A 25,312-nucleotide genomic window follows, 5' to 3' on the forward strand; every position below is an offset into this window, starting at 1 on the left:
GCAGCAGGCACTCTTGCAACATGCCGGCAGGGTGCCTGCACTCGCGCTAGGCAGCTTTTTTTAGCGTCAGCACTAGGGGAAATGCATAGGTGCGCCATATTTGTGTAAATACAGCGCATCCCTGTGTTTTGAAAATGTCAGAGCCCGGCATTGCCAAATTTGGCATGACACCCGCTCCCTCATTTTCTTGTAAATATCCGCCTAAAAGTAATGGGCTATAAGTAGGGCAAGGGGTCAAGTGTGTGATGTCATGAGGCTTGAAGGAGTGCATGAAGTCATTTCCTCTACCTGCGCCTCTTTATGAATCAGCACCACGAGGAGAGTGATTAATGGCAAAAAAGGAGCCTAGAGATGGCACAGGAAGGAGAAGGCGCTGCAAATGAAGATTTGAAAAGCGGAGCGAAGGAGAGGACGAGAGATGAGATGAACGCATCACAAATGGTTGTCTCAATCATCCTTCAGACCGCGCCGCGCACCGACATTTTTTATCTCTCCTTCTCCTGCACATGCGGCGAATAGAGAAATGTAAATGTCTGACAAGTGAATGAGAGGGAAGGGCGGAGGCGCTCGAGTTTTCCATAATCCCGTATTCCATCCAGCTTCTCTGAGCCGTGCAGACGAAAACAGCAGCACAATAAGCAAGTCCTTGCCTGGGCCACATTGTGCTTGTAGCATTGAGAGGAGTTGGGTCTCTTTAATCCGCAGAGATGCTCAAACGGAAGGGAACCTTTAGAAAACAGTTTGTTCTTTAAAAGTCAGCCATTCTTGTCAGCCTCTCACTGAAGCACTCTGGGAGTACGGCAAGATGAGGTGGATTAATGCATTAATACGTAATTATTGCAGCTTAGGGAGGGGATTTTCTGACTCATTGCTGTGATCTTCTCGACCCATTGTGCAGGCCCAGAAAGCGTGGAGTTTGACGAGAGGCGCGCGGCGGGAATCAATACCGCCATTTCTGTAAACACCGCCGGTAATCAGAAGCTATTGGGAAGGAGGGGCGGGATGTGTGTGTTAATTAAAAGCCAACCGAGGATGCCAGCCCTCCAGTAGGGAGCCTGTCTCTCGCAGGGCGGAAACTGGCAGAGACGCCCCGGTAGGGTTACGACAGGGTTAATGCTGTGAAATTGTTTCTTTCAAAGAGCTGCCGTGCCGGAAAAACAGAGCAGCCTAGAAAAACAAAATGGCAATCCTGGGACGAGTGTACACAATATCACTCCTCACAGCAGGGCTTAGCACTGGCCTACGGGGCATTACTAGGGTGACCTGGCGTCCAGGATTTGCCGGGACATTCCCCGATTTTCACCAGCTGTTCCAGCAGATTTCGGTAATTTTGGCTCATTTCCCGGTTTTTTGAAGGAGTCAACTGAAAACAGTGAGATGCACCTTTTAGGTGTTCTAAAGCTGTGCCAGTCAGCAATTGTTGCAAGTAAGCAGTTTAATCAACAGGCATGATGCTGGTTTTTGAAATTACATTTTATTTATTTTCTTAGTGCCTCTTCTGTGTTCCTGTGTTGATGAGAGCTGTCATAGTGACCACACCGTCATCCGCTTCAGTCAACACGCATACACAGACGTCACCCAAAGATTACACTGACACTTTATTTGTGGGTGAAGAACTGCTGCAGGTTTATTTCATACAACACAGTATGATAATAAAATTGGGTTATCTTACGGGCGATCCAGGGCAGGCAGCCCCTTGCTGCTCCGCCCGCCTGGTGAGCCAGCACACACGGTGGGTCGATGCCCGGCAGTGTGGCACATAATTATTTACAGATCATCCACTGGGTCACGTGATCTGTCTCCTACTCCCGCCCCTTCCGACAGGGGCGGAGCGTGTTGTGGCACACCCCCGGTTGGTCAGGCCCCCCAACCGCCCGAAGGACTAACGGGGCGCCGTCGCGGTCTTCCCAGAACCCCCTTCGGCTCCTGGACCTTGGCTCGGGCACCCTTACTGTGCCGGACAGGGGTACCCTTACTGTACCGCCTGTCGCAGAGGTACCCTTACTGTACCCGTCTGCATCCAGATCGCCCTGTAACTCCGCCTGCAACGCAAAAGAAAAACATTAAAACATTCCAATGACGCGCTGCGCCTGACACGTGGGGTAAGCGGAAAGGGTGGGAAAATCGCGTGTCCAGGCTGGAGCGGCGCGCAGGAAACAGAGGAGGAACTGGGTGAGAGGGCCACCTAAGTAGGGGGGGGCGGCCGCGCCCCCCGCCCCCAATGGCCCGCCTCCAGCTCAAAACTATAGGTGGGTCATACCTTAGTGGGCGTAGCCTCGCGCGCGAGGCAGCAAGGGGGAAGGCTCCGACGGGCGGCCACTAACATGCTGCCCTGCTGATGTCCCACTGCTTGGGACGCGGGCAGCGGCATTCTGCGCCGCCAAGTTGATGTAAAATTGAAGTCCTTCTTCTATTTTTGCAAAATATCCCGGTTTTTGGTTCTCAAGATCTGGCCACCCGAGGCATTACACCCTCGTAGAACCGCTTCGTTCTAGTCATATATTAGTGAGGAAATAACAAGCAGCCATTGGAGACATTTTTCACTGTGTATCCTTTTAATCACGTTTATTGTACTGAATATTTACTTCATTGCTGTTCTGACCACCATAGAACCAAAGTCACTAGAGCCTTAATACACTATGTCCAGTCTATAATGACGATCAAATGTGTGTGCGATGCCCATGTAGCTGCTCTACAAACCTCTGATATAGAGACCCACCAACCTCTGTCCAAGATGCCGAGACTGACCTGGTTGATAGACCTTGAACACCTGCTGGTTCTTTTAACATCCAGAAAGGAAGGAATTCCCTGCTGAGCGTTCTCCTGGAAGACCGGAAGGACTATTCCTTGTTGTAAATGGAACTTTGTACAAATTTTAGGAATGAACTTAGGATCTAGTAAAAAATCACCTTCTCTGGTAGAATTTTTAAATGAGGATATAAATAACCAATGACCCAACTCACCCAAACGTCTAGCGGATGTGATTGCTATTGAAAGGCTTTATTGGCTGAGAAACAACTCGTCTTTGCTGCCTCTAAAGACTCACCTGTGTGTTCCTGCAGGCCTCTTAACACTGTAAGCAAGTACAAAGTAGGAAGGACTACTTGGGCTTCCGGCTTCCTTAGACAAAAACTTTTAAGTAACCTAGCCACTAGATGAGAAAGCGTGGCTAATTCCACTTTGGGTCCTTTAACATCTTTGATTACCACCCACGGACCCACTAAGGAGGAAGAAGCTAGATTTTTCAGAAAACAGTCTCTAAGAAACTCTTGGATTTGGAACAGATCATTTGTTACCAGTTCTAAACCTTTGATCAGACACCAATAGGAAAAGGATGTCCAGTTCTTTTCGTAGGAGGACAAAGTCAACTTTTTTCAGGATAATCAAAAATCCTTAGCTACTCCGTGGCATAGCTAGACAATGTGGCGCCTGTGGCAGTCCCTGCGTTTGCCGCAAGCGGCATGTAAGACCAGGGGGTGGAGGGTGCTGGCGATTCCCATGCTGGGTGGGAAATGGCGATACTTGCTGCAGCCACAGCCGCAGAAAAGAACGGGGAGGCCGACGCCCCTAAAACTCATGCCGTCCGTGGCACACCGCACCCCCCTTGCTACCCCACTGTAGCCACTTGCCTGGAACAGTTCCAAGGACCTCTCAAGTTCCAAGCCACTAGATGTAGAGTTGGTAGTGGATTCAACAGCAACATTGAAAACTGGAGATGGGAAGGGATCAGAGGTAGCTTGAACAGAAGAAGCAAGGACATCTTGGCCAGAAGGTATGATCAGGATGACTGATACACTGTCCTTTGGAATCTTCTGAAGCATCCACGAAAGGAGGGGAATTGGGGGAAAATCGTACAGCAGACCCTGAGGTCATGTGATCAACAAGGCATTGACTGCCCACATTCCCGACAGTTCAGCCCCAAGCAAAATGTTAGAACCATTGCATTCTGTAGGGACACAAGCATGTCGATCCAAGGGGTTCTGAACAGTTGACATATCTGCTTGAACACTGAGTGGGATAGATGATAAAGCACCGATGAAGGAAGACTGCAGCTCAAACTGTCTGCTTGATAATTGAGGTCCCCCTCTATGAATACTGTCTTTAGGAATGTGAGATGATTTTCTGCCCGGGTACACATCCAAACCCCTAACAGATTTAACTGAGGACTCCTTGTTACCCTTGACGATTCAAGTAGCACCTTGCAACCTTAATGTCGATACAAACTGTTGCAAAGTTACTCTGTGCCTTGGGTACAACCAACTTTTTTGCTGGCTGGTACTGGTGGTAACTGACTCTGACTGACCCTGAGCTCTGCCTAACCAGGCCCAGGGCCAGTGCTACGCTGAAAAACACAATTAAAATACAGTCAAAACACCTACATACACTGGGGTACACGATGGGTAAGTGTACCCCTATGATTGGCATGACCTCCCCAATAAGGCCCCAGTACATAATAGGGCAGGGGGATTAAAACTACCTTTAAGACCCTAATATATAATAGGGCATGTCAGTTTTAAGGCCAGCAGCTGTTCTGCACTTGCAAGTGTGCACTACTAAGGCCTGAGGTCAGTTTAAAAGCAGCCCAGCATTGCAGGACTGCTTTTAAAATGCTAATTGTGCTCAAGCTCGACTTTTGTGTTTGGGGCACTTAAAAATAATAAACTACAATGTTTTGGCATAATATGTACCCCAGGGTCTCCCATAGGTGTCACAGGAGTGAGTGGTCTGGTACTTAAGAACCTTATAAAATAGGTTTTATATGCCTTGAACTTAGTGAAATTGCACATTTCACTCCCAACATTGTAGTACAGTGCTTCCCAAAATCGACTTTTGTGTTAGGAACACTGTGAAGTGAGGATCTGCAATATTGTGACATATTCAGAAGCCCTAATGTCTTCCCTAGGTGTATCCACACCCACACAGATGGCAGGCTTAAGGAAGCAATGTGTGGATGCCAGGAGGAGGGAGTCTATGGATATTAGTCACCCTGGAGTTTGGTTTAGCCAGCTCTTGCCTCTCTGCTGGAACTTCAGCCATATTGAATTTTGGAAAAATAGTGCTTTCTGGGAGACCATTGTGCCACACTTTGGAGGAAATGGTCATGCGCTGGGGTGTTGCCCTGCGCTTCATTGGACCGGAGTATCCTCCTGTGTGACCCCTGAGACCACTGAATACATCTCTTAGAGGGGCATTGCCTCTCAGATCTGCTGCTTGAAACAAGGAGAAGAAGAAGGGTCCATGCTGAGAAGTTTGATTTGCACCAAACAGCCCCTGCACTCTGACGACTGCACCTGCTGCACAGTATGCAACTACAGCCCTGTGGAGCTAACTTGCATCAGACAGGACTAAAGAGTGGGCTCCCTGCAAGCTACAGGTGAACAGAGCTCGCCTGGACCATCCCCACCAAGAATCCCCAGTCTGAAGAACTACCAATACATTTGTAAGGGTTTTGTCCAAGTGGATTGTGGGAACTGAAGTCCCAAACTTTCAAGTACCACCTTAGAGCTTCCAGTCTCTTGGAGTAAGGTTTGGACACTTTGGGACCCTCTGAGGAACTTCAGGATGGAGTTTCAGAAGTTTGGAGAACTTTTGAGCAACTTTAGAGCAACTTTGGAAAAAAAGCTTCATAAGTGAACCGACTCGACCTGGCCAGCCAACACTCAACCACGAGCCAGCCAGCCATCCAGGTTAATCCCACTGAAAAGCTCCAAGGATCCGACTTCCAGAGTTTTCCTGGGTGCTCACTGAAACCCAAGCTGGCGTAACCTCACCGAAGCAGGCCTAGTGAAGAACATCGAGGGACCTCGCAAGAAAAAGCTCTGTAAAATTTCTGAACGTAAAGGTGGTGACTGCGATCAACCGCGAGGGTCATGCCACCCACCTTCATCCACAAGCCAGCCTGAATATCTGGTTCGTTCTGCTAGAAAGCTCTGGAGGTCAGACTTCCACAAGTTTGACTGAGAGCTCATCGTAAGGCAAGCGGGCCAACCCTCACCAAATCCAGACTGTCTGAGAGCATCGAGTGACCCTGGGAAGAAAAGCACCAGAAATGTTTCCAAGTCAGAAGGTAAAAACTTTGACTAAGACCTACCACAAGGAGTAGCTGTGCAGGGCTCCATTGCGGTTGACCTGAAACTTTGAATTTGTCCTGGTTCAAAACAACCAGATGTCCCAATAGGCACTAGATTTTTCTATGTGCTATATAATGCTAAATCTTTAAGAATTCCTACATCCGGTTCCCTACATTGGCATTTTTTTGTTTTGGTGTAATTTGAAAGATACGAATGTTTCCTATTTTCATAAATTAGTGTTGGATTTTTATATTGAGTTGTGTCTTAATTATTTACTGAATTGATGTCTTTAAATGCTTTCTATACCTTTCTTTGAAGTTAAGCCTGCCTTCTCGCAGCCAAGCTATCAAGGGTTGAGCATGGGAATAATTTTCTGAGACCTATTATTAGCCCTATATTGTGTCAGTGGCCTTATTGCCAGTTGTAGATGTACATTTACCACTAATAATCCACTTTCCAACACACACTATAAGGTTTTTATTTTCTTGAAGTGAGGTTGCAACCATTGAAGGACTTTTCAAATCACCACAACTTCCTTCCAGGTGGGGAAATGTTCCTTTTCACCCTGCAACCATATACCTATGCATTCCAAATGACTGGCATCTGTTGTTAAATGTAGGGGAGAGGAAATTTGAAAGGGGACCCCTTTTTCTATATTTGGTCTCTGAAGCCACCAATTCAGATCTTCGATTATCACAGGCAGAAGTGGAATGTGAGACTCAAACTCACCTAAGAATGAGTTTCAATGGTGCACTATATGATTTGCTACTGATATGAGGTGAAAGTGTACCCACGGGACTGCTGCTGTCAATACGACCATTAATCCTTGAATCTTTAACCAAAACCTGACTGTTGATGAGTTTAGAGACAAAAGATGTTGCAGGTTTAACTGAAGCGTGTCTATTCGGGTTTCAGGGAGGAACACTTGTGTCTAAAAAAACTCCAGTAAATTGTCTCCCTTATGCTGTTTCTAGGTTGGACTTTCAACGATTCAGCTTGAAAATCATCTGTTTTAGGACATCAGTTGTCTTAGATACTGCTTATCGTGCCTCAGGAAGAGAAGAGGTACAAATTAACCAGGAATCCTAGCATGGAAAAATAGAGAAATCCCCAAGCTACAAAACTGCTACAGCAGCGCCAGTATCTTGGTGAAAGATCTTGGTGACATTGAGAGGCTGAAAGATAGTGAGCAAATCTTAGAAACTGTTGACTTTCAGGATGAATCAAGATATGAAATAGGCATCTTCTAAGTCCAGTGTAGCTGAGAAGTTGCTTTTCTTGATTAAAGGAATTATGGACTGGAGCGTAACCATCCAGAAAGATTTCACTTGGACATACTTGTTCAGGGCTTTTAGGTTTAACACCAGTGGGAAGGATCCATCTGCTTTCAGGACTAAGAAGAGGATCAAATAGAAATCTTCACCTTCTTGATGAGCTGAGACTGGAATTCCTACATTTTTGCTATTCCTGCTAGCATAGCCATTCACTCTGGGCCATCCCTTGATAACGGGGTATGTCTGAACAAGGCTTTTGGTGGAGCATGTGCAAATAGGTTCCGATAACCTTCCTGCATGACTTAGAGGACCCACTGGTCTGACACATATCAAGTCTATTGTGATACGAAGAACTGAAGCCTTGCCCCTAACTTTGAATGGTCATTTCTGACTAGGGGCATGATTGGCCTGCCCCTGTTATCGCGATTTGTTACCAAGGGTAGCTCCCTGACCACGAGGCCAGCCTCGAAAGAGACCTTTATTGTCCTAGAGAGAAACTTTTTTTGAAAAAACATTTCTTTCCCTGGATTCGCTTGAAGGGCTTTAAGATGTTCTTCTCATCTGCTGACATTTGGATCATCTCATTCTCCAAAAAGCTTTGGGACTGAGAGCAGAAACGTTTGTACTGGAGACTTCTGATTTGCCTCCAGTTTCCAGGGTTTTTATCAGCAGGGTCCTTTGCCTAGCTATTGCTGCACCTGCTGAAGCTGCCTCTGCCCACAAATTTTGAACGGTCACATCTGATACAAATTGTTAAAGGACTTCTGTGTGAGCAAGAAAGAATATCCATTCGATCATTATTATTCTGCATCCATTCATATAACTTCTCTAAGTTCATGAGAACCACCTAAGTGGCATAGCAGCATATGTACAAGCCCTCATTCAAAACTAGCGGCAGCGTATGGTCCCCTTATAGTTGTTTAAAACAGCCTCCAACAATGCTGAATCTTCGGCGGATAATGAATATAAGGAAGCCGTAGATGGGAGAATAAAGTGAATCTACGGTATGTGGGTGAAGTTATCGTCAAAAGGATCAGTCACGGATCTTTTATTGAGAAACTGGGGCACATCCTGTTTGTCAACATCTTTCCATTCCTTAAGGATAACATTTTTAATCACTTTGTGAAGAGGTTGACTGTCATCCACTGGGTCACTATATAATGCATAAAACTCCTCCTCAACCTAAGTTTTAGATTCAAATCCCAAAGTATCTCTAGTGTGGATAAGCATATACTGGAAGGCTTTGGCCTGGGCATAATTTCTTTTTGGGGAATAGTCTTGATCATCATCAGTGTCCTATTTCTGACATTTGCACTGTGGCTCATGAAGTGCTGCCTCCGCAACATACTCTTTCATGAGTTGGAGGTCTGCTCTAGAGATCTGTAGCATATTTTCTTCTTCTAAGGTCTGTATATTTTTAGTCTTCTGGGCAGACTTTCCCCCTGGTGTACACTGTCCATGTTGAAATTAGATCTTGCCAAAACAGGATACAACAGAAGGTAAAAGAGCCATGGGCTTTATTTCTTTTTTTTCTAATGGTTGCATAGCAACCAAAACTCACACGGCATGAGAATTAAAGACTAGGAATAAAGCCCCAAAACGCGCCACCTCTCCAGAGACTCATGTGCTGGTGCTCATTCTACTAGAGGCAAACAACAGCTGGAAACCTTTGGTTCCTGCTTGACCTGTCCCCGAATGAGAGTGAAATTTCCTGCCCAGCCTCACACATAAGCAGGGAGAGCGGCCGCAGACAGGGCACTTGCTTGAAATTAAATGAAATGAAAAGTGGATTTATAGAGCGCAAACAAATACCGGAGGGTGTCTAGGTGCTAGATCACAGAACATATGAACACTGACGAACAAGATCAGAGATTGACAAGCAAGATTCTTAATGCTTGTCTAAAGGCCAGCAGTTGAGTTTCCCTTTTTAAATCTAGGGGAAGAGAGTTCTATAGTCTGGTGGTGCCAACCAGAAAACTTCTGCTACCCCAGGTGATTTTCCTAAACCTGGGGATCATCAGATTATGGGCAAAGGAAGATCGAAGTGACCGAGTTGGGACGTACCATTGGAGGTTTTTTTAAAAAAAAGCTTGGTCCTGCACCATGTATCACTTTGAAGGCGATGCATAGAGCCTCAAACTCAATGCGTCTCTTTACTGGGCGCCTTTGTAGTTTTCTAAGCACAGAGGCAGCAGATTTATGCTTGGGAATATCCAACAGTATGCGAGGAGCGGCGTTTTGCATGATCTGAATTTTGGTGAGGCATTATTTCCTCAGATTGATGAAAAGACCATTACAGTAGTCGGCTCTAGACAAAACCAGAGCTGAGATGACAGGTTTACGAAGATTATGGGGAATTAAAGGAAAGACTTTTCAAAGAAGCTTTAGTGTATAAAAGGATGCTGAGCTAACAGTATTCACATGGCCTTCGAACGTAAGCTAGGAGTCGAAGGAGACTCCCAAGTTCTTCCCTTTGTTTGTTGGAACGGGAAGAGAGCCTAGTTCCTGAGGTCAGTAAGAAGGTGACCAAAAAGACGCATTGCCTCCGAAAAGGAGAACATTGGTTTTAATAGAGTTAAGTTTTAAACAGTTGCAACCATCCACTGTCCAACATGGAGAAGACAGTCATGAAACCGTGAGTCTGTGTCTGAGGGGTTGCTTGTTACAGATGCCATGATTTGGGTATCATCAGCATAGGAGATTGCTGAGAAGACAAATGATCGGATCAGTTGTGCCAGAGGCGCCACATAGATATTAAAATGAGTAGGGCTCAGAGAGGAGCCCTGGGGAACCCCACAAGGAAGTATGAAGTTGGATGATTTGAACTCAAATAGTGCAAAAAATTGTTCTTGAACTGACAAAAACGCCTCGAGTAAAGCCAAAGCTCTCCCTTTTTTTACCTATCACCTCCAGACACTCCAGCATTTTTTGGTGATTGATGGTATCAAACGCGGCAGAGAGGTCTAGCGTTGCCCCCAGGGTCAACTGTCTGCCTAACCTGTTCTGATGCAGAGATCAGAGCCAGTTCTGTGCTATGGTGCTTCCTGAAGCCATACTGGGTGGCATCCAGATATCCTTGCTCCTCAATGTAATCTATAATTACCACATTCATGGCCTTTTCAACAGGGCCGGACTGGCTACCGGGCGTTTTAGCATGCTGCCGAGCTGGGGGCTGATTTCGTTGATGGAGACCTGCGTGTGCTAAACAAAATTCGTTTTGCTTTGTTTATTTCAAAGCACACGCAGGTCGCCATCAACAAAATTAGCCCCCACCGCAGTGACATCAGCCCCCAGCTCGGCAGCATGCTAAAACGCCCGGTAGCCAGTCCGGCCCTGCTTTTCAACCATTTTTGCATGCAGGGGAAGTCTAGAAATAGGACGATCATTGATCGGATCGGCAAAGCCTAAATTAGTTTTCATAAAAATGGAAGGATTGATGCTAACTTCCACTAGATGGGAAAAATGCCCAAGATAAACATTTGGTTAAAACGTGGTAGGAGGTGTGTGGCAAAAATTTCCAGCAAGAGGTGGGAGATCTTGGGAGGACTCGAATCGAGAGGGGAGCCTGTTTTGGTGGACAGCAGTAATTTTGTTACTTGATCAAGAGTCAGTGATGAAAAAGAAGGTAACATAGGGAGGTTGGCAGCTTCTGTAATCGAGACTGGAGCTTCTTTTGAAATGTCACCATTGGCCAGAGGGCCCTGGGACGAGATTAGGCCCTGAGACGGGGCCCCATCAAAATTGCTGTAGACTGCCTTTACCCTGTCCTGAAAGAAGGTGGCTAAAATGTTATAGAGGTCTTGACTAGCATGTGTGTTAACAGCCTCTGGGGGTTTAGCTTTTTTGATGCTACAATGGCCACGTGTAGTAGAGAGTTTTTTCACTTGAAATTAACTCTTTATAAGATAGCAAAGACTGTTTGTATACTTCCCTGTCACTAGTGTTTTAGTAAAGTCTTCATCTCCTCTCTAGACGGGGGCTCTCTTGTTCTTGTCGCTTGAGTTGTTCTGAGAACCAATGTTCAGAGGGTTTAGATCTGTGATTGAATGTACTTCCCACCTGCCCAGCTTCGTAGTAAGCCACCACAATCAGAATATTAAAATTCAACAAAAAAAATCTCATATAAATAAATGTGTGCATCATACCTTTCCGAGACAGGAAAGTAAAGATGAGGTGGATGAGGCGGGAGAGGGAGGAGCCTATACCAAGGTGTTGCAGAAAGGTCCGGTTGACCAAATAGGCAAAGTAGGCACTGGTTTATGTGCCACTCCTTTGAGGGGCCCGTGACAACAGATCAAAATAATATTCATTTGATCTCGAAAGAAAATTACAATCAGGCGTTCTTAAATTGTTTCCAAAAGATAGAAAAAACATTAATCAACTCAAAAAAACGAAACATTTACTTAAAGACTCTATAGAGAAAATACTGTATTAATGTAATGTAGTGGCTTATTAAAATTGTTGGTTGGTAAAATTAAAAATGCATTAGGAAATAATTTGTGAAGGGGCCCCCGAAATTTCGACTGCCAAGGAGCCTCCCTAGTCTGGCACTGGTTGTAAACACTGAATAGGCTCTGCGTGCTATTTGCCTATGTAGGGGTGGGGCCTCCTTCACTATATAATGACTGTGCCAAGAAGGTCCTTTGAGGATGTCACGGTGAGTGAAGTGGGGTAAATTATTTTGATAAAAAGGTTATTTTGTCTAGCATTATTAAATAGTATAGCGGGCATTATTTTGAGATTAATACATTCACGCAGTGATACCAGATACTAAGAGCACAGGGCAATTATTATATGACGCCTTTGTAACAGTCATAGAAAATGCTCGCTAGAGTAGTAGGGATTTGTATTTCCTGACTGATGATTTAGTTTTAAAAATACCTATCAGAAAGTCGATCTTGCTCCTAATGGGCTTGCTAAACTGGCAGGGAATGAAGCAATGAAAGAACCTAACAATTGTGGAGACCGTGTGATAGTCGGATTCTGATTGGCTGGTTTACAATTATTAAACCACTAGCTGATTGGACACTAGCTGTGGTCCGATGTTTGTTCCAGAATGCTAGTTTCAGACCGTCGAGTTTGTTTGTCGGCATATGGGTTTTGGGCAGCTGATAAACTCTTATTGAGAATAATCCACGTCTTTCCAGTTGAATCTTTGAACTGGCTACTGATTCCAGTTTGTAGTTTTATTTATTAAGGTGAGTCTGCCTTGTGTTGTTAATTATCTCAAATGTATAATTTAGTAACCATTGACTCAAGGTCCACACTTTGGGGCTGATTAACACATAGTACCCCCAGGGGCACCCCGCTGTCCCCCCTCCCCCAAATTAGGTTACCCAATGAAACACACGAAACAGTTGTAGGTGGGTAACAATTGCTGCAGGTTTATTACATAATTCCAAGATATGTAATGGGTGGGTTATCTTACGGGCGATCCAAGGGCAGGCAACCATCTGGGTCGCCTGCCCGCCTGATGAGCCGGGCAGCGCGGGAGCGATGCCCGCCGGTGCTGCCCTCCAGGTGATTCTTTCTACGATCACGTGCCGTTGGTAATTCTACTCACGCCCCCCCCCTCTCGGGGCGGAGCGTTGCATAGCAAGCCCCCGGTTGTTCAGGCCCACAACCGCCCTCAGGACTAGCGGGGCGCCGACACGGCTTCCGGGACCTCTCTGGAGGCTCCTCGTTTTGGCTCAGGCACCCCCTATGGTGCCGCGAAGAGGTACCCTTTGTACCGGCCTGCTTCCAGATCGCCCTGTAACTCCGCCTGCAACGAAAAAGAAAACATTACAACGCTCAGAACAACCCCCCCACCCATGCCTACGCCCGGGAAGCGTGAGGGAGGGAAAAAGCGAGGCGGGCGACAAAAGAGGTCGCCAGTGAGGGCGGGGGAAGGCTAAATAGCCTTCCCCTCGGCCAGGAAGTGACACGCATTGCGCGTCACCTCCGGCCCTGCCAACGGAGGGGGGCTCCAGTCTGCGTCCCCGCCCCCCCCCTTAGGGAGGGGGTGGGGAGGGGTGACCGGGGCCCCGGGGCCACTTAGGCGCCGACCGCCGAGTGGCCCCCTGCGGGGGCCGCGGTCAGCGGCATAGTACCCCCAGGGGCACCCCGCTGTCCCCCCTCCCCCAAATTAGGTTACCCAATGAAACACACGAAACAGTTGTAGGTGGGTAACAATTGCTGCAGGTTTATTACATAATTCCAAGATATGTAATGGGTGGGTTATCTTACGGGCGATCCAAGGGCAGGCAACCATCTGGGTCGCCTGCCCGCCTGATGAGCCGGGCAGCGCGGGAGCGATGCCCGCCGGTGCTGCCCTCCAGGTGATTCTTTCTACGATCACGTGCCATTGGTAATTCTACTCACGCCCCCCCTCTCAGGGCGGAGCGTCGCATAGCAAGCCCCCGGTTGTTCAGGCCCACAACCGCCCGCAGAACTAGCGGGGCGCCGACACGGCTTCCGGGACCTCTCTGGAGGCTCCTCGTTTTGGCTCAGGCACCCCCTATGGTGCCGCGCAGAGGTACCCTTTGTACTGGCCTGCTTCCAGATCGCCCTGTAACTCCGCCACAGCCCTGGAGGCGGCTAACCGTCGCAGCCAGGGCCCCCCACCAACCCGCTATAGTCTTACCTGCACCTCTCCTATCAGGGGCTTCCTGCAACTAGCTGGAAGGGAACCATCCCTGCAGACAGAAGAGTTTGACATTCTGCCACCTCATGACAGTTTGACAGTGCTCGCGGGACTCAAACCCTGTGAGATCCCTTATAACCACAGGCCCAAGACTTACCAGTGAGCTATAGCTCCTGGAGTTGTAGATGGCCCCATCTATGTCCCCAATCCCTAGACGCTATCCTAATCGGATAGGGTCTGTTGAAATAAAGGGGCCTGTGAAGATGTGCAATAACTATTCGCCCCCCAGCGGGAAGGTTACACCTATTCACAATCCTGGGCCTGCCCGCTTTGACTATTATGACGAGAAGGGTTTTACTTAACATTTGTACAGTCCCCTCAGATAGTTAACCTGGGGCACGAGGGTGCACCTAACTGCCAGCGCGTGACCATGGGCAAAGGGCGACTCTTGCCCCTGCCCACCATCCCTTATACCTTATAGGAATTATGCCCCTACGGATCCCTCAGTGATGATCCCTTAGGCATACCAGCTTCGGGAATCTGTTTGGCTTAAGCATTGCGCGCTGTCATAATGTCCCCTTGTGTTTGCCCCGCTGACACCCCAGTTATTGGGACAGCAGCACCCATAGCGCGGTAAAAGTGTCCGTAAACCAGGATCCCAGTCTCCTGCAGCTGCAGTACGCGACCAGTGATTCCGGTGGGGAGTGCCACCAACCGCAATGGTCCTCCAAGCATTATGGAAAGCCCATTTTTACCTGGGCCTATCTCCAATTGATGGTGATTACACCCAGCTGAAGGCCAGAGGCCCGCCTAAGGAGCCTATTCACTTGTTTTGCTACCCGGCTCCCTTCTGGGAGGGCCTCAGAGTTAGGGCAACGCGTGTGCTCCCAGGGCACGGTGCTGCTGGAAAGCAGATATCTGATACTCACACGCTGGTACCTTATCTGTTGCTAAATGCCCTACTGCAGGAAGTTTCCCAAGAACCGTAGACTTCGCGGTCCCACCTAACTTGATCCCATCACCTGGGGGGAACCCAGTGGTGGCAGGATATGCATGGTAACTCCATCCCGGCGTAGCTATCGCTTATTTGTGCCGCCGAAGCAGGCAATGCCCCCTTAGTCTCAAGTTCTACCCCTAGACGATAACCTTGGGGGCAGACAAGTCTGTGGGAATCAACCGGAAACTTTGGTGCAAATACCGGCCCTATTCTGAACGTAGCGAATGCTGCACGGTCAATAATGCCCTGATGCCCTGGGGCTCTACGTGGTCTTTACCAAACTTTGAACGACCGCACACTTGCTATATAACAACCATACCACCCACAAGCCGGGTGGAAGGTCTTCGTTGAAGCAACCCGAAATCTGTCTTTGGTTGCAGGGGAATGCCCCCCAAAGTACATCTGGACCTATTCCTATATGGTTCCGTCAGCTACTCCTCCTGCAGGCCTAACTCTTGGTTATGGTGCCCAGCTCAGTGTTCTGCAGGCCAATCGGCTGAACCATGAACTATCGGTCGATTTGAGACAGAGGTAAACCACGGGTTGCAATCCGCTCGCGAGCGGCGCACCCGCAACCACTTGGACAATCACGCCGGTAACCTTGTGCCGTGATTTAGGCCCTAGTGATGCGCTATGTGGGGACCACTTATTCTTTTGCCGCTATGTCAGTGCGTCCCCGTATTCAATGCGATTGGGGCACTGAGCTGCAACCATATCTAACCCATCTAGTGGCTCAATCCAGACTTCCTTTAGCATTAGATAATAACTATCATTCTATCTCGGGTGCGTTGCCCTGCCCGACTAGGCACCCACCCGGGTGTCTAGGTTACAGTTAGATATGTGTGAGTTCCCCATATCAGTGACCGTTGAAGGCGGCCCACATAAGCATGTTGGCGGGGCCGAGTTGCGGGCTTAAGCATACCTCTTTTAGACTGTCGGCAGCGACCCGTGTTTAACTGTTACTAACATGGCAATGACAGTTCTACGTTAGGACTATCCCCACACTGGTCCGCCCTGCCCAAGGACTGATGCACCTGGGAGGGCGAGGCCGTAAGCAAAAGGTTGGAGAAGAGCGACACGTGGTCACGTGTGGTCAGGATCGGACTGCGCGACCCTTGCTGTAATTAGCACCTTTATGTCGCGCGAACTCGACCCGAAGGTATGGCAACGCTGTGCACGAGCAACATATTTACACACATATTCGGGCACGGGAGTAAGATCATGAGCCGCCAGGTCCGCGACCCTCGGGAACCCGGGCATACCAGGTCCAGCAGCTCGCATACATATTCGGGCACGGCGATATTCATTGATTTACCCAGAGTCCCAAACCCAGCGCGAACTCGATCCGAAGGTATAGGCGCGCAGTTCATGAGCACCGTATTTACATACATAATCGGGCACGGAGAGATTGAGTGATCTGCCCGCAGTCACAGCGCGACTCGGCCGACAGTATATGGAGCGCAGTCCATGCGCCCCGTATCTACATACATATTCGGGCACGGAAGTGTGATCATGAGTCGCGACCCTCGGGGGGGCCAGGTAGACCAGGCCCGGCAGCACGCTTGTATATTCGCGACCCTCGGGGGGTCCAGGTGGACCAGGCCCAGCAGCACGTATGCATATCTGGGCATGGGGTGATCAGTGATTTGCCCGGAGTCACAACCACAGCGCGAACTCGATCCGAAGGTAATGGTGCGCCGTTCATGAGCACCGATATACATACATCATCAGGCGCGTGGATAGTAATTATCTGTCCAGAGTCACAGCGTGACCCGCCCGAAGGTGTTGGGAGTGCAGTACATGAGCCCCGTATTTACATACCTATTAGGGCACGGTCGATTAGTGATTAGAGCGCTGGACACAAGCACCGACCAAATACCATTCATGTGCAGGAGTCGTCATAATGCCCGGAATCACCTAATGCGCGCGAAGGTGGGCACGAGCAAATTCTTGTGAGTAATACATGCACTTGAATCATGTGTCTGCATTATAGGAAGCCAGCCACTACATGTTGCATATTTATCTAGCGTGAACTCGACCGGAAGGTATTGGAGCAAAATCTTGTGAACAATGCCTGCACTTGTATCAAGTATCTGCCTTATAGGAAGCCAGCACATACATGCTGCATATTTGTATAGCGCGAACTCGACGCCAAAGGTATTGGAGCGCTTTATATGAGCACCGTATCTACATTACACAAAACGGCACGGGGAGCGTAGGAGATTAGTACCCATAACACGATCCCCGTGGCAGGTCACGCGAGCACCGCACCAGATTAACCCTTGAGGTGCGGGGGGGGGGATTCGTAATACCCGTAATCGCGTGATGTGGACAGTGCATGTACTGGTATCATGTATCTGCCTTATAGGAAGCCTGCAATTACATGATGAATATTTATATAGCGCGAACTCGACCGGAAGGCATTGGAGCACTTCACATGAGCACCGTATTTACATTACATCTTCACGCAGGGGGTGCTTAAGACATTCATACCATATTACCAGCTCCCCGAACCAGATCATGCGAGTACCGCACCAGATTATCCATTGACGTGCGGGGGGTTTATTAATACCCGTAATCGCGTATGTGAACAATGCATGCACTTGTATCATTTATCTGCCTCATAGGAAGCCAGCAATACATGTTGCATAATTATATAGTGCGAACGCGACCTGAAGGTGTTGGCGCGCTTTACCTGAGAACCTTATTACATTACGCATTCAAGGACGGGGAGCTTACAAGATTCGTACCATACTAAACGATCCCCGTGCCAGGTCCATTGCGCCTGCCGCAGCCCACTTCATGCCCCCACCACCCCCAACTGCAGCGGGAGGGGGGGGGAAGATAACCTTAACCAGGGAGCACCACAGGTGTTGCACCGCCCGCGATCAGCGGGGACCCAGGCAGCTCCCAGCCTTGCAGTGCTGGTGTATTAAGGCCGTGAACCGACGCCAATCTCGTAACGGCTCCCCCGGCGCAGGGTGTGCGGCTTCTTTGCCGTCGAACCCCCATTCATTACTTTGCACGCGCATGAGCATCGTATTGACCCTACCCAGGGCACTGGTAACTCAGTACCTCAATCGCGTTCGAACGCGAAATCGACACGAGGTATTGTGGCGCCTTACTTAAGTCTAAGCACTGGGCGCTTCGCTCCCAAGTACCATCTTGCGTGTGCGAGTGTCAGGAGCAACCTGTTGCATATTTATGCAGCGCGCCATCGCCCCGAAGGTATTTGAGCGCTTTACCTGAGTGCCCTAATTACATTACACAACCAGGCACTAGGCGCGTAATTCAAACCAAATGATATGCCTTTGATCACCGGGCCACACAGGTGCTCGAATGTCATAATCACCGTCTAAATTACACATCGGTCCGTAAATAGTTTAAACGCGCGTAAATGCTTGTTTCTTGTTGGGCACGAGGAGATTAAGTGAATTGCCCATAATCACGGGATGTTTTGCCGACGCCGAGGCTTCGAACCTCGTTTCCTATTACCAATGTCGGCAGCTCTGGCCGTTACGCCACAACCTCTTTTCCTCTCGCCGATATTGGTTAAAAGACCAGTTTTAGAGTTTAGGGTTTAAAGGGTCTACCAAGCAGTGTTCATCATGGTCGATTCTTTGCTTGACCTCTCAGACACCATTCTCTGACATTCGCGCTACATTCCCCGCGTCATCACCCGGACCCCACTCGAGGCACGAGGGGGAGGGTTAAATGATTTGCCCAGGATCACAGGAAGTAGTAGCGCGGGCACAACCGGAAAGTATTGAAGCGCTGGAGGCACCATGTTTACAACCACAAATCGCGTGTGAGGACCTGAGCCTGGGTCCTCGCATATGAATTCCTTTGCATGCCTAATGCGTCTTCTGTCGGGAACTCGAACCGAAGTAGCAGGCTAACATATCACAGCTACATCTTTAAACAGGGGGGGATTGAGTGAAATACCCCGAAAACCAGCAAACGCGGCCGCGAGACTCAGAAACCCGACCGATTGTGATTTTATCTAGCGGGCACGCGACCCGAAGGAATTGCAGCAGGGCCGTATCTACACAACCATTCCTACACCGGAAGATTACGTGGTCTGCCCGACTCCCTATGTAGCGTTGGACCAACCCGAAGGTAATGGGAGTGCTTAACGTGAGCGCTGGTTAAAGCGCTGTTGTAATTGTGAGGAGGGGGGGAGCAGGAGTGCCTATCCCCCCCCCAATATTATTTATTCCATGTACGTTTGAACAGCGTCTAAGCATTTAGCCTGTTGTATTTACATAGCGCGCGCTCGACCCGAAGTTATTGGAGCGCTTGGAATGGCCCGTCTAAGCATCCCGCCTATTACATTTACATAGCGCGCGCTCGACCTGAAGTTACTAGAGCGCTTGAAAATGGCCCGTCTAAGCATGCCGCCGATTACTGATATACTCTCAAGGGCGGCAACGGGCCCGCGCCGGACCGTTGAAGGCCCCCCGCATTGAGGGGCGCAGCAGGCAGGGAGCGAAAGGAGTCGCGGGCCCAGCGCTTATGCCACCGGCCATTGGTGCCCCTGACCCGTGTCCGAGGGGAAGGCAGTCCTGACCCGGACCTTTGAAGGGCAGCAGGCTCCGTAAAAACGTAACCAGCTCCCGGTACCCGCCGACGCACACGCCCCCCCGCTTATGAGGATATGCTATGCTTCAAAAACCTTTAGCATATTAATAGGTACTGTAATTTATTCTCATTTCAGCCTGTAAACCAATATCAAACGAAATTTCTGGTTTAGTCATTCACTAAAGGACGTATATATTTCTTATCGCAGGATGTCGAATCCAAGCCAAGATTCGAAACGGCTTTCCCACGCATCAAAGGGCCGCAGCTCTGACCGCTATGCGACGAACCCTTCCACGCGGCGCCACAAACGTCTCCGATGGGACACGAACCCACGACCTTGAATGCCTTCATAGTCAGCCTTGAAAAACCAACACCCTATCAATTGCGCCACAGACCCACCTACGACAAGCTCGGACCCGGGAAGATTAAATGATTCGCCCAGAATCTCCTGCGATTTTACCGAGCCCCGAAACCGGGTTCCCCCAGGTGAGATGCCGTGCGCCCTAACCGTTAGGCCCACCCTCGAGCGACATACAGCCAGGGCGGAGATCCCCGGACCAGGACGCCGCCAGGCCCCGAGGACGCCCGCAGGGGCAAGGGGGGAAGCATTCCGAGACCCATACTCTACCCAGGCCGGCAAACCCTCTCCTAGGCCGAGGCAGGTTCCCGCACTCAACGGACGGGCAGAGAAACTCCCCCCCCCCCACCGGCCATAAGCCCCAGGAGAGGCTGGCCGCAAAACGCTAAGCGGACGATGCTTGAAAGCCATGGTGCAAGGGGGGGGGGTGTGGGGGTAAGCGCACGCAAAGCGGACAACATCCCTTACGAGGCCCTGAGCCTTCGTGGCCCAACTTGCGCCCTCCCCGCCCGTGGCAAACCGGGCCACAGGGCCCCGTCGACCTGGTACTGCCCAGGGACGGGGCCGGGGCGAGAAGGGTTAAGCAAGACTCACCTAAGTACAGCAAATGGTGACGGTGGGACCCGCGAGGCGATGTCGACGGCCACAGACCCTGAGACAGCGACCGACAAAAAGCGAGGCGGGCGACAAAAGAGGTCGCCAGTGAGGGCGGGGGAAGGCTAAATAGCCTTCCTCTCGGCCAGGAAGTGACACGCATTGCGCGTCACCTCCTGCCCTCTCAACGGAGGGGGGCTCCAGTCTGTGTCCCCGCCCCCCCCCCCCTTAGGGAGGGTGTGGGGAGGGGTGACCGGGGCCCCGGGGCCACTAAGGCGCCGACCGCCGAGTGGCCCCCTGCGGGGGCCGCGGTCAGCGGCAGAGCCTCTGCATTCGTGGCGGGGTCCTCACACTTGTGGTGGGGTCCAGCCTTTGAGGCGTGACCTTTCCACACGAGTGCACCCCCCCCACACACACACACACAACTGCGGACCCTCTGCCATGAGTGTGGAGACCCATTCTGAATCAGAACCTTTGTGTATACCGTTCATTTATAAATTAGATGTTGACTCAAGGTCCACCCTTTGTGTATGCCTTTAATTTATAAATTAGATGTTGACTCAATGTCCACACTTTGTGTATACCTTACATTTATAAATTAGATGTTGATTCAAGGTCCACACTTTGTGTATGCCTTTAATTTATAAATTAGGAGCCATTGACTCAAGGTCCGCACTTTGTGCATACCGTTAGTGCACAATGAAGCAACATTGATTCGAAGTTCGCACTTTGTGGATACTTTTAATGAATAATTAAGTAGCATTGACTCAAGGTCCAACCTTTGGAATCAGTTCACATAAAAATGGCCAGGAAGAGAATTAGGCACAGAAGGGGTGCTGGTAGTGAAGCTGGCATGCATCCACTCATTTGCTCCCATGAGCCACGTCTCTGAAGTAATACTGCACTGATGTCCATAGAAGTGCTTGAAGTGGAAAAAAGAATTGCAGGTGCCCTATACCAGAGTGCCCACTTCCTTCTAAGAAGTGCCAGTAATCTCCAATTAAAGTAGTGTAACTCTGCTGAGAAGTGCAGGTGCTCTGCCTCTCAAAATAAAGAGCTGCAGGTGCTCAGTGCCTGACAGTCCCGGACCATTTAAAGCACAGGTCACTAGTCTCCTGCCGCTCCATCCTTATCGCCAATGAAGATGAATGGGCAGCCCGAAGAGTGCCCATACTTCTCAATATAAAAACAATGATATGTCTGCCTGTGCAAGTTGAAATATAATTCTGACTCTGCCATTCATGTACTTCATGATCAGCGGACCACAAAGTCCTTAATGCAGACAAGAGACATTTCTGTCCTCTGCCTGCACTGTGCTTTTGCCTGTAGCATCTCAGCGCCTGGTGCGGACTGCCTAAGCAAGGCCGGACCGGGGAACCAAAAGTATCCCTAGAAAAAAATGCTGAAACCAACCCTGTTCCCTTCCTATCCCCATGCAAGCTTTCTCTCTCTCTGTCTGTCCGACCGTCTCTCTCTCTCTCTCTCTCTCTCCCTCTCTCCCTCTCCCTCTCCATCTCCCTCTCTCTCGCTCTCTCTCTCTCTCTCTCTCCCCCCTCACACTCTTCCTGTGCCTGCTGCAATTAATCTCAGGCAGCTGGAGAAAGTGACATATGCACTAAAATTGACACTGGCCTTGCAAAGATGGCCTCATGAATATCCAGTCATTGCCATAAGGTGCAGATTTAAGCAAAATCCCTCTATGAATGAAGCATGCACTGAGATCTAGGTTTACCAAGGTTCCTAGTCTGATTAAAGCTTGTCTTGTGTGCCTCAGGAATGCATGCTCAAAGTTAGAACCCTATTTGCATAACCTCAGCACATTTGCCACATGCACAGATAAGATTTGTGAGTCTGCTCATGAGGCCTGGGAACTCAGGGCCTAATGGGAAATCTTTGTTGGGTGGATTGCCTCCTTTCCCTAGAACCTCAGGATTTAACTCATGTGGCTAGTTTACTGAAAGCCAAGAAACTTCTTTCAAGGCCTTAACCTTGGAGGTTGTGAAACTGAAAGCTTCCTTTTGAATGGTGGTCTTGGGAGGGTAGTGGAGACAGAGTGGGTACGTATGGTGTCCACCCCCTAAGGGTTCTGGAATGGCAAGTCCGATACAGCAAAAATCTCAACAATTTGCATTACTCTTTTCCATCTGCAGCACAAAGCCATGCAAATTGCATTGAACACTTATTGTGGCACACAAACTACCCAAGATCCAAGCAAACGTTTTTTCCTGCTATTCTTGAACCCTAACATTTAGGGGGCATAGTTATGAGCCCCTTGCACCACTGTAGTGTCGCCTTTCGTGATGTTTTGGTGGGGCAAACCACCAATTCATATTTATGAAGCCACACATAGCCACTTTGCGTGGCTTTGAATGACCTCACAGATATGGAGTAAAGAGAGGAAGTGCAAATCGCTGTGTTGTCCTGCTCTGCGCAAGGGAGGCATTCCATGTGCTTTGCGGTGGGTGTTCTCCATGCAACACCCATGGATTTTGACACATTTCCACATTTACAAGGACTTGTAAATCAGGGAATGCATTAAACTCTTACGCCTACCGAAAGGTGAGGCGTAACGAGGAGAAATATCTTCAGTTCTCATCGTAGAGGAAAACACCTCTATGGATTGTTTCTGTGCGGGTAGGTGCCCCTTCCTGCACAGAAACATTGTTGCCGACAACACATGCACCCTTGCATAATGGTGCTAGGGTCCCTGTCTTGGCGCTAGGCTGCCTACACGGCACCAGTGCAGGGGGAAGGACAGGAATGCACTGTATAGGATAAATAAAATGCAATTCTTCCCTTTTCCGTGGACACCGGGCAAAGCAGCAAGGTAACTTGCTGCGCTGCCCTGCGCCGCCATTCTTATAAATATGGCCTCGGATTTTAGCAAGGGAATCGAAGAAGGCAAAGTTTACACTCAGTACTGTTTAGACCCTCCTGGATTTGGAGACAGCTTAAAAAAAAACCCAAGCAGTATCAAAAGAGATGTTGATATATTCATGGCTGTGGACGGTTACATTATTAGAGGAAATCAGGTTTAAACCTTAGTCAAGCAAAAAGGGGTGGGAAAAAGAGGAGTAATGAATCAGAATTTGAGGAGTGCAGCTTCCCTTCCAAAAGCAGAACATTTGGGAAAGATGTTTAAAGTCGGACGTAAGGGTGTTGACTCAAGATTTGTTGGGGCAAATTACGATTTCAATAATGTGGTGGATTTGGAGTGTGAGAGATTTAAGGACAATATTTAAGCCCTCATTACAAGTGGCCTGGATCTTCCCTACCCTCGATGTTATCGATATTGGGTATCGCTACCTCTGAGGGTGAGGAAAATCCAGGCCATTAAAAGTGGGACCCAAAGGGTCCCATTAAAAATGAAGAATTAATGGAGAATTGATAGTTCTGGATCCACGTACCCAGGGGCATATCAGCAACAACCGGCGATAATTATCGCTAAGCGCACTTAGCACTAGGATAATTATCGCCGGCTATCGGCGAATTTCATCGCTGAGATAGCATGCTATTAGCAACGCTTATCTCAAAAGCGATAAAATTCCATGCGCAAGCTGCCAATTGTGCGATTATCGCTGGAAATACAGCGATAATCGCACAACGTTTGGCGATAGCTTGCTGATAGGGCAGGGCAGACTCAGCCATGATATCCACCTTACATTGGATATCATGGTTAAGTCAAATTAAAAGCAGGTGTAAGGAAAGTAGCGATAACCAAGGTTAGCACTACTTTTCTTATGGCTATGCTTGTTAGCGTGCCCATTGATAATTGGAAAAATGTCGGTTAGCGACATTTCTCCAGTTATTTTGAGCTGGAATGCCTACTTTGCATCTCGTTAGAGATGCAAAGGTGGGCGTTACGGGACAGGGCGCTAAGGCAAGGATTCACGCGATAGAGTGACCTTGCAGATATAGTGATAAAATTATCGCCGCTCTTCGGCCGAAAACGGCTGCAAAAGCGGCGATAATTTTTTATCACCGTCTTGTTAATATGCCCCTCAGTTATTCCCCATCAGCCGAAATCTCTGTGTAATAATAAACAGTCCCATGCAAACACTGTGGATCTCCTACGTCTCCTGGGACCGGTGATGGCTGTTACTGACCCCATTGGAATTAAGGGTAACTCATGGTGGACAACTATTATGTTGTTATTTGACTGCTCCAATTTCATGGTCTTTGGAAGGCTTGGTTCCAGTCAATGCAGCCAATGCGTTTGCGATCATGGATTTGTTCCTTGATTTGTCCTTACTTTCCTCTACTAGGCTCTGTTCTTCTTAGATGGGTATCTGAGAGTCCATTGACAGTGATGACAATCAAACAGCTTTGAGAACCTTAGGATAAGGCTTTAGGTCATGCTTGTCTCCACTTCAAGAGCTTCTGAAGGCTGTAGCATGTAATTGCACAAGTGCTTAGTTCTTACACGTGGATGTCCCTGCGACATGGGCAAGAATTGTTTAAAACTAATTTGATGCAAACTACCCCATCAACTTTAATACAACAAGCGTTGATTGCCAACATTGATTAGCACTTTAATTCATCCAGGTGTGTAAAAAAATCTACAGATCTTTTATATCCGATCATGCTGCAGAGAATCAGGGTCTAATGAGATAACACCTAATGGTGAAACTTACCACTTGAGTGGAAAGGAGGTCTGGCAGGGCGGTGGACATGTGAAATGCATGGTCCACCCATGCATCCTGGTGATTGTGGGAAATCACAAGCATTTTACTAGGGCATTTATGTTTTGAAAAGTAATGTACATTTATTGGGAAAATAGTGAATTAAGCATAACAACGGGATGGAAATTCT

The sequence above is a fragment of the Triturus cristatus genome, chromosome 1_2 (assembly GCF_964204655.1).
Source record: "Triturus cristatus chromosome 1_2, aTriCri1.1, whole genome shotgun sequence".
Classification (NCBI taxonomy): Eukaryota; Metazoa; Chordata; class Amphibia; order Caudata; family Salamandridae; genus Triturus; species Triturus cristatus.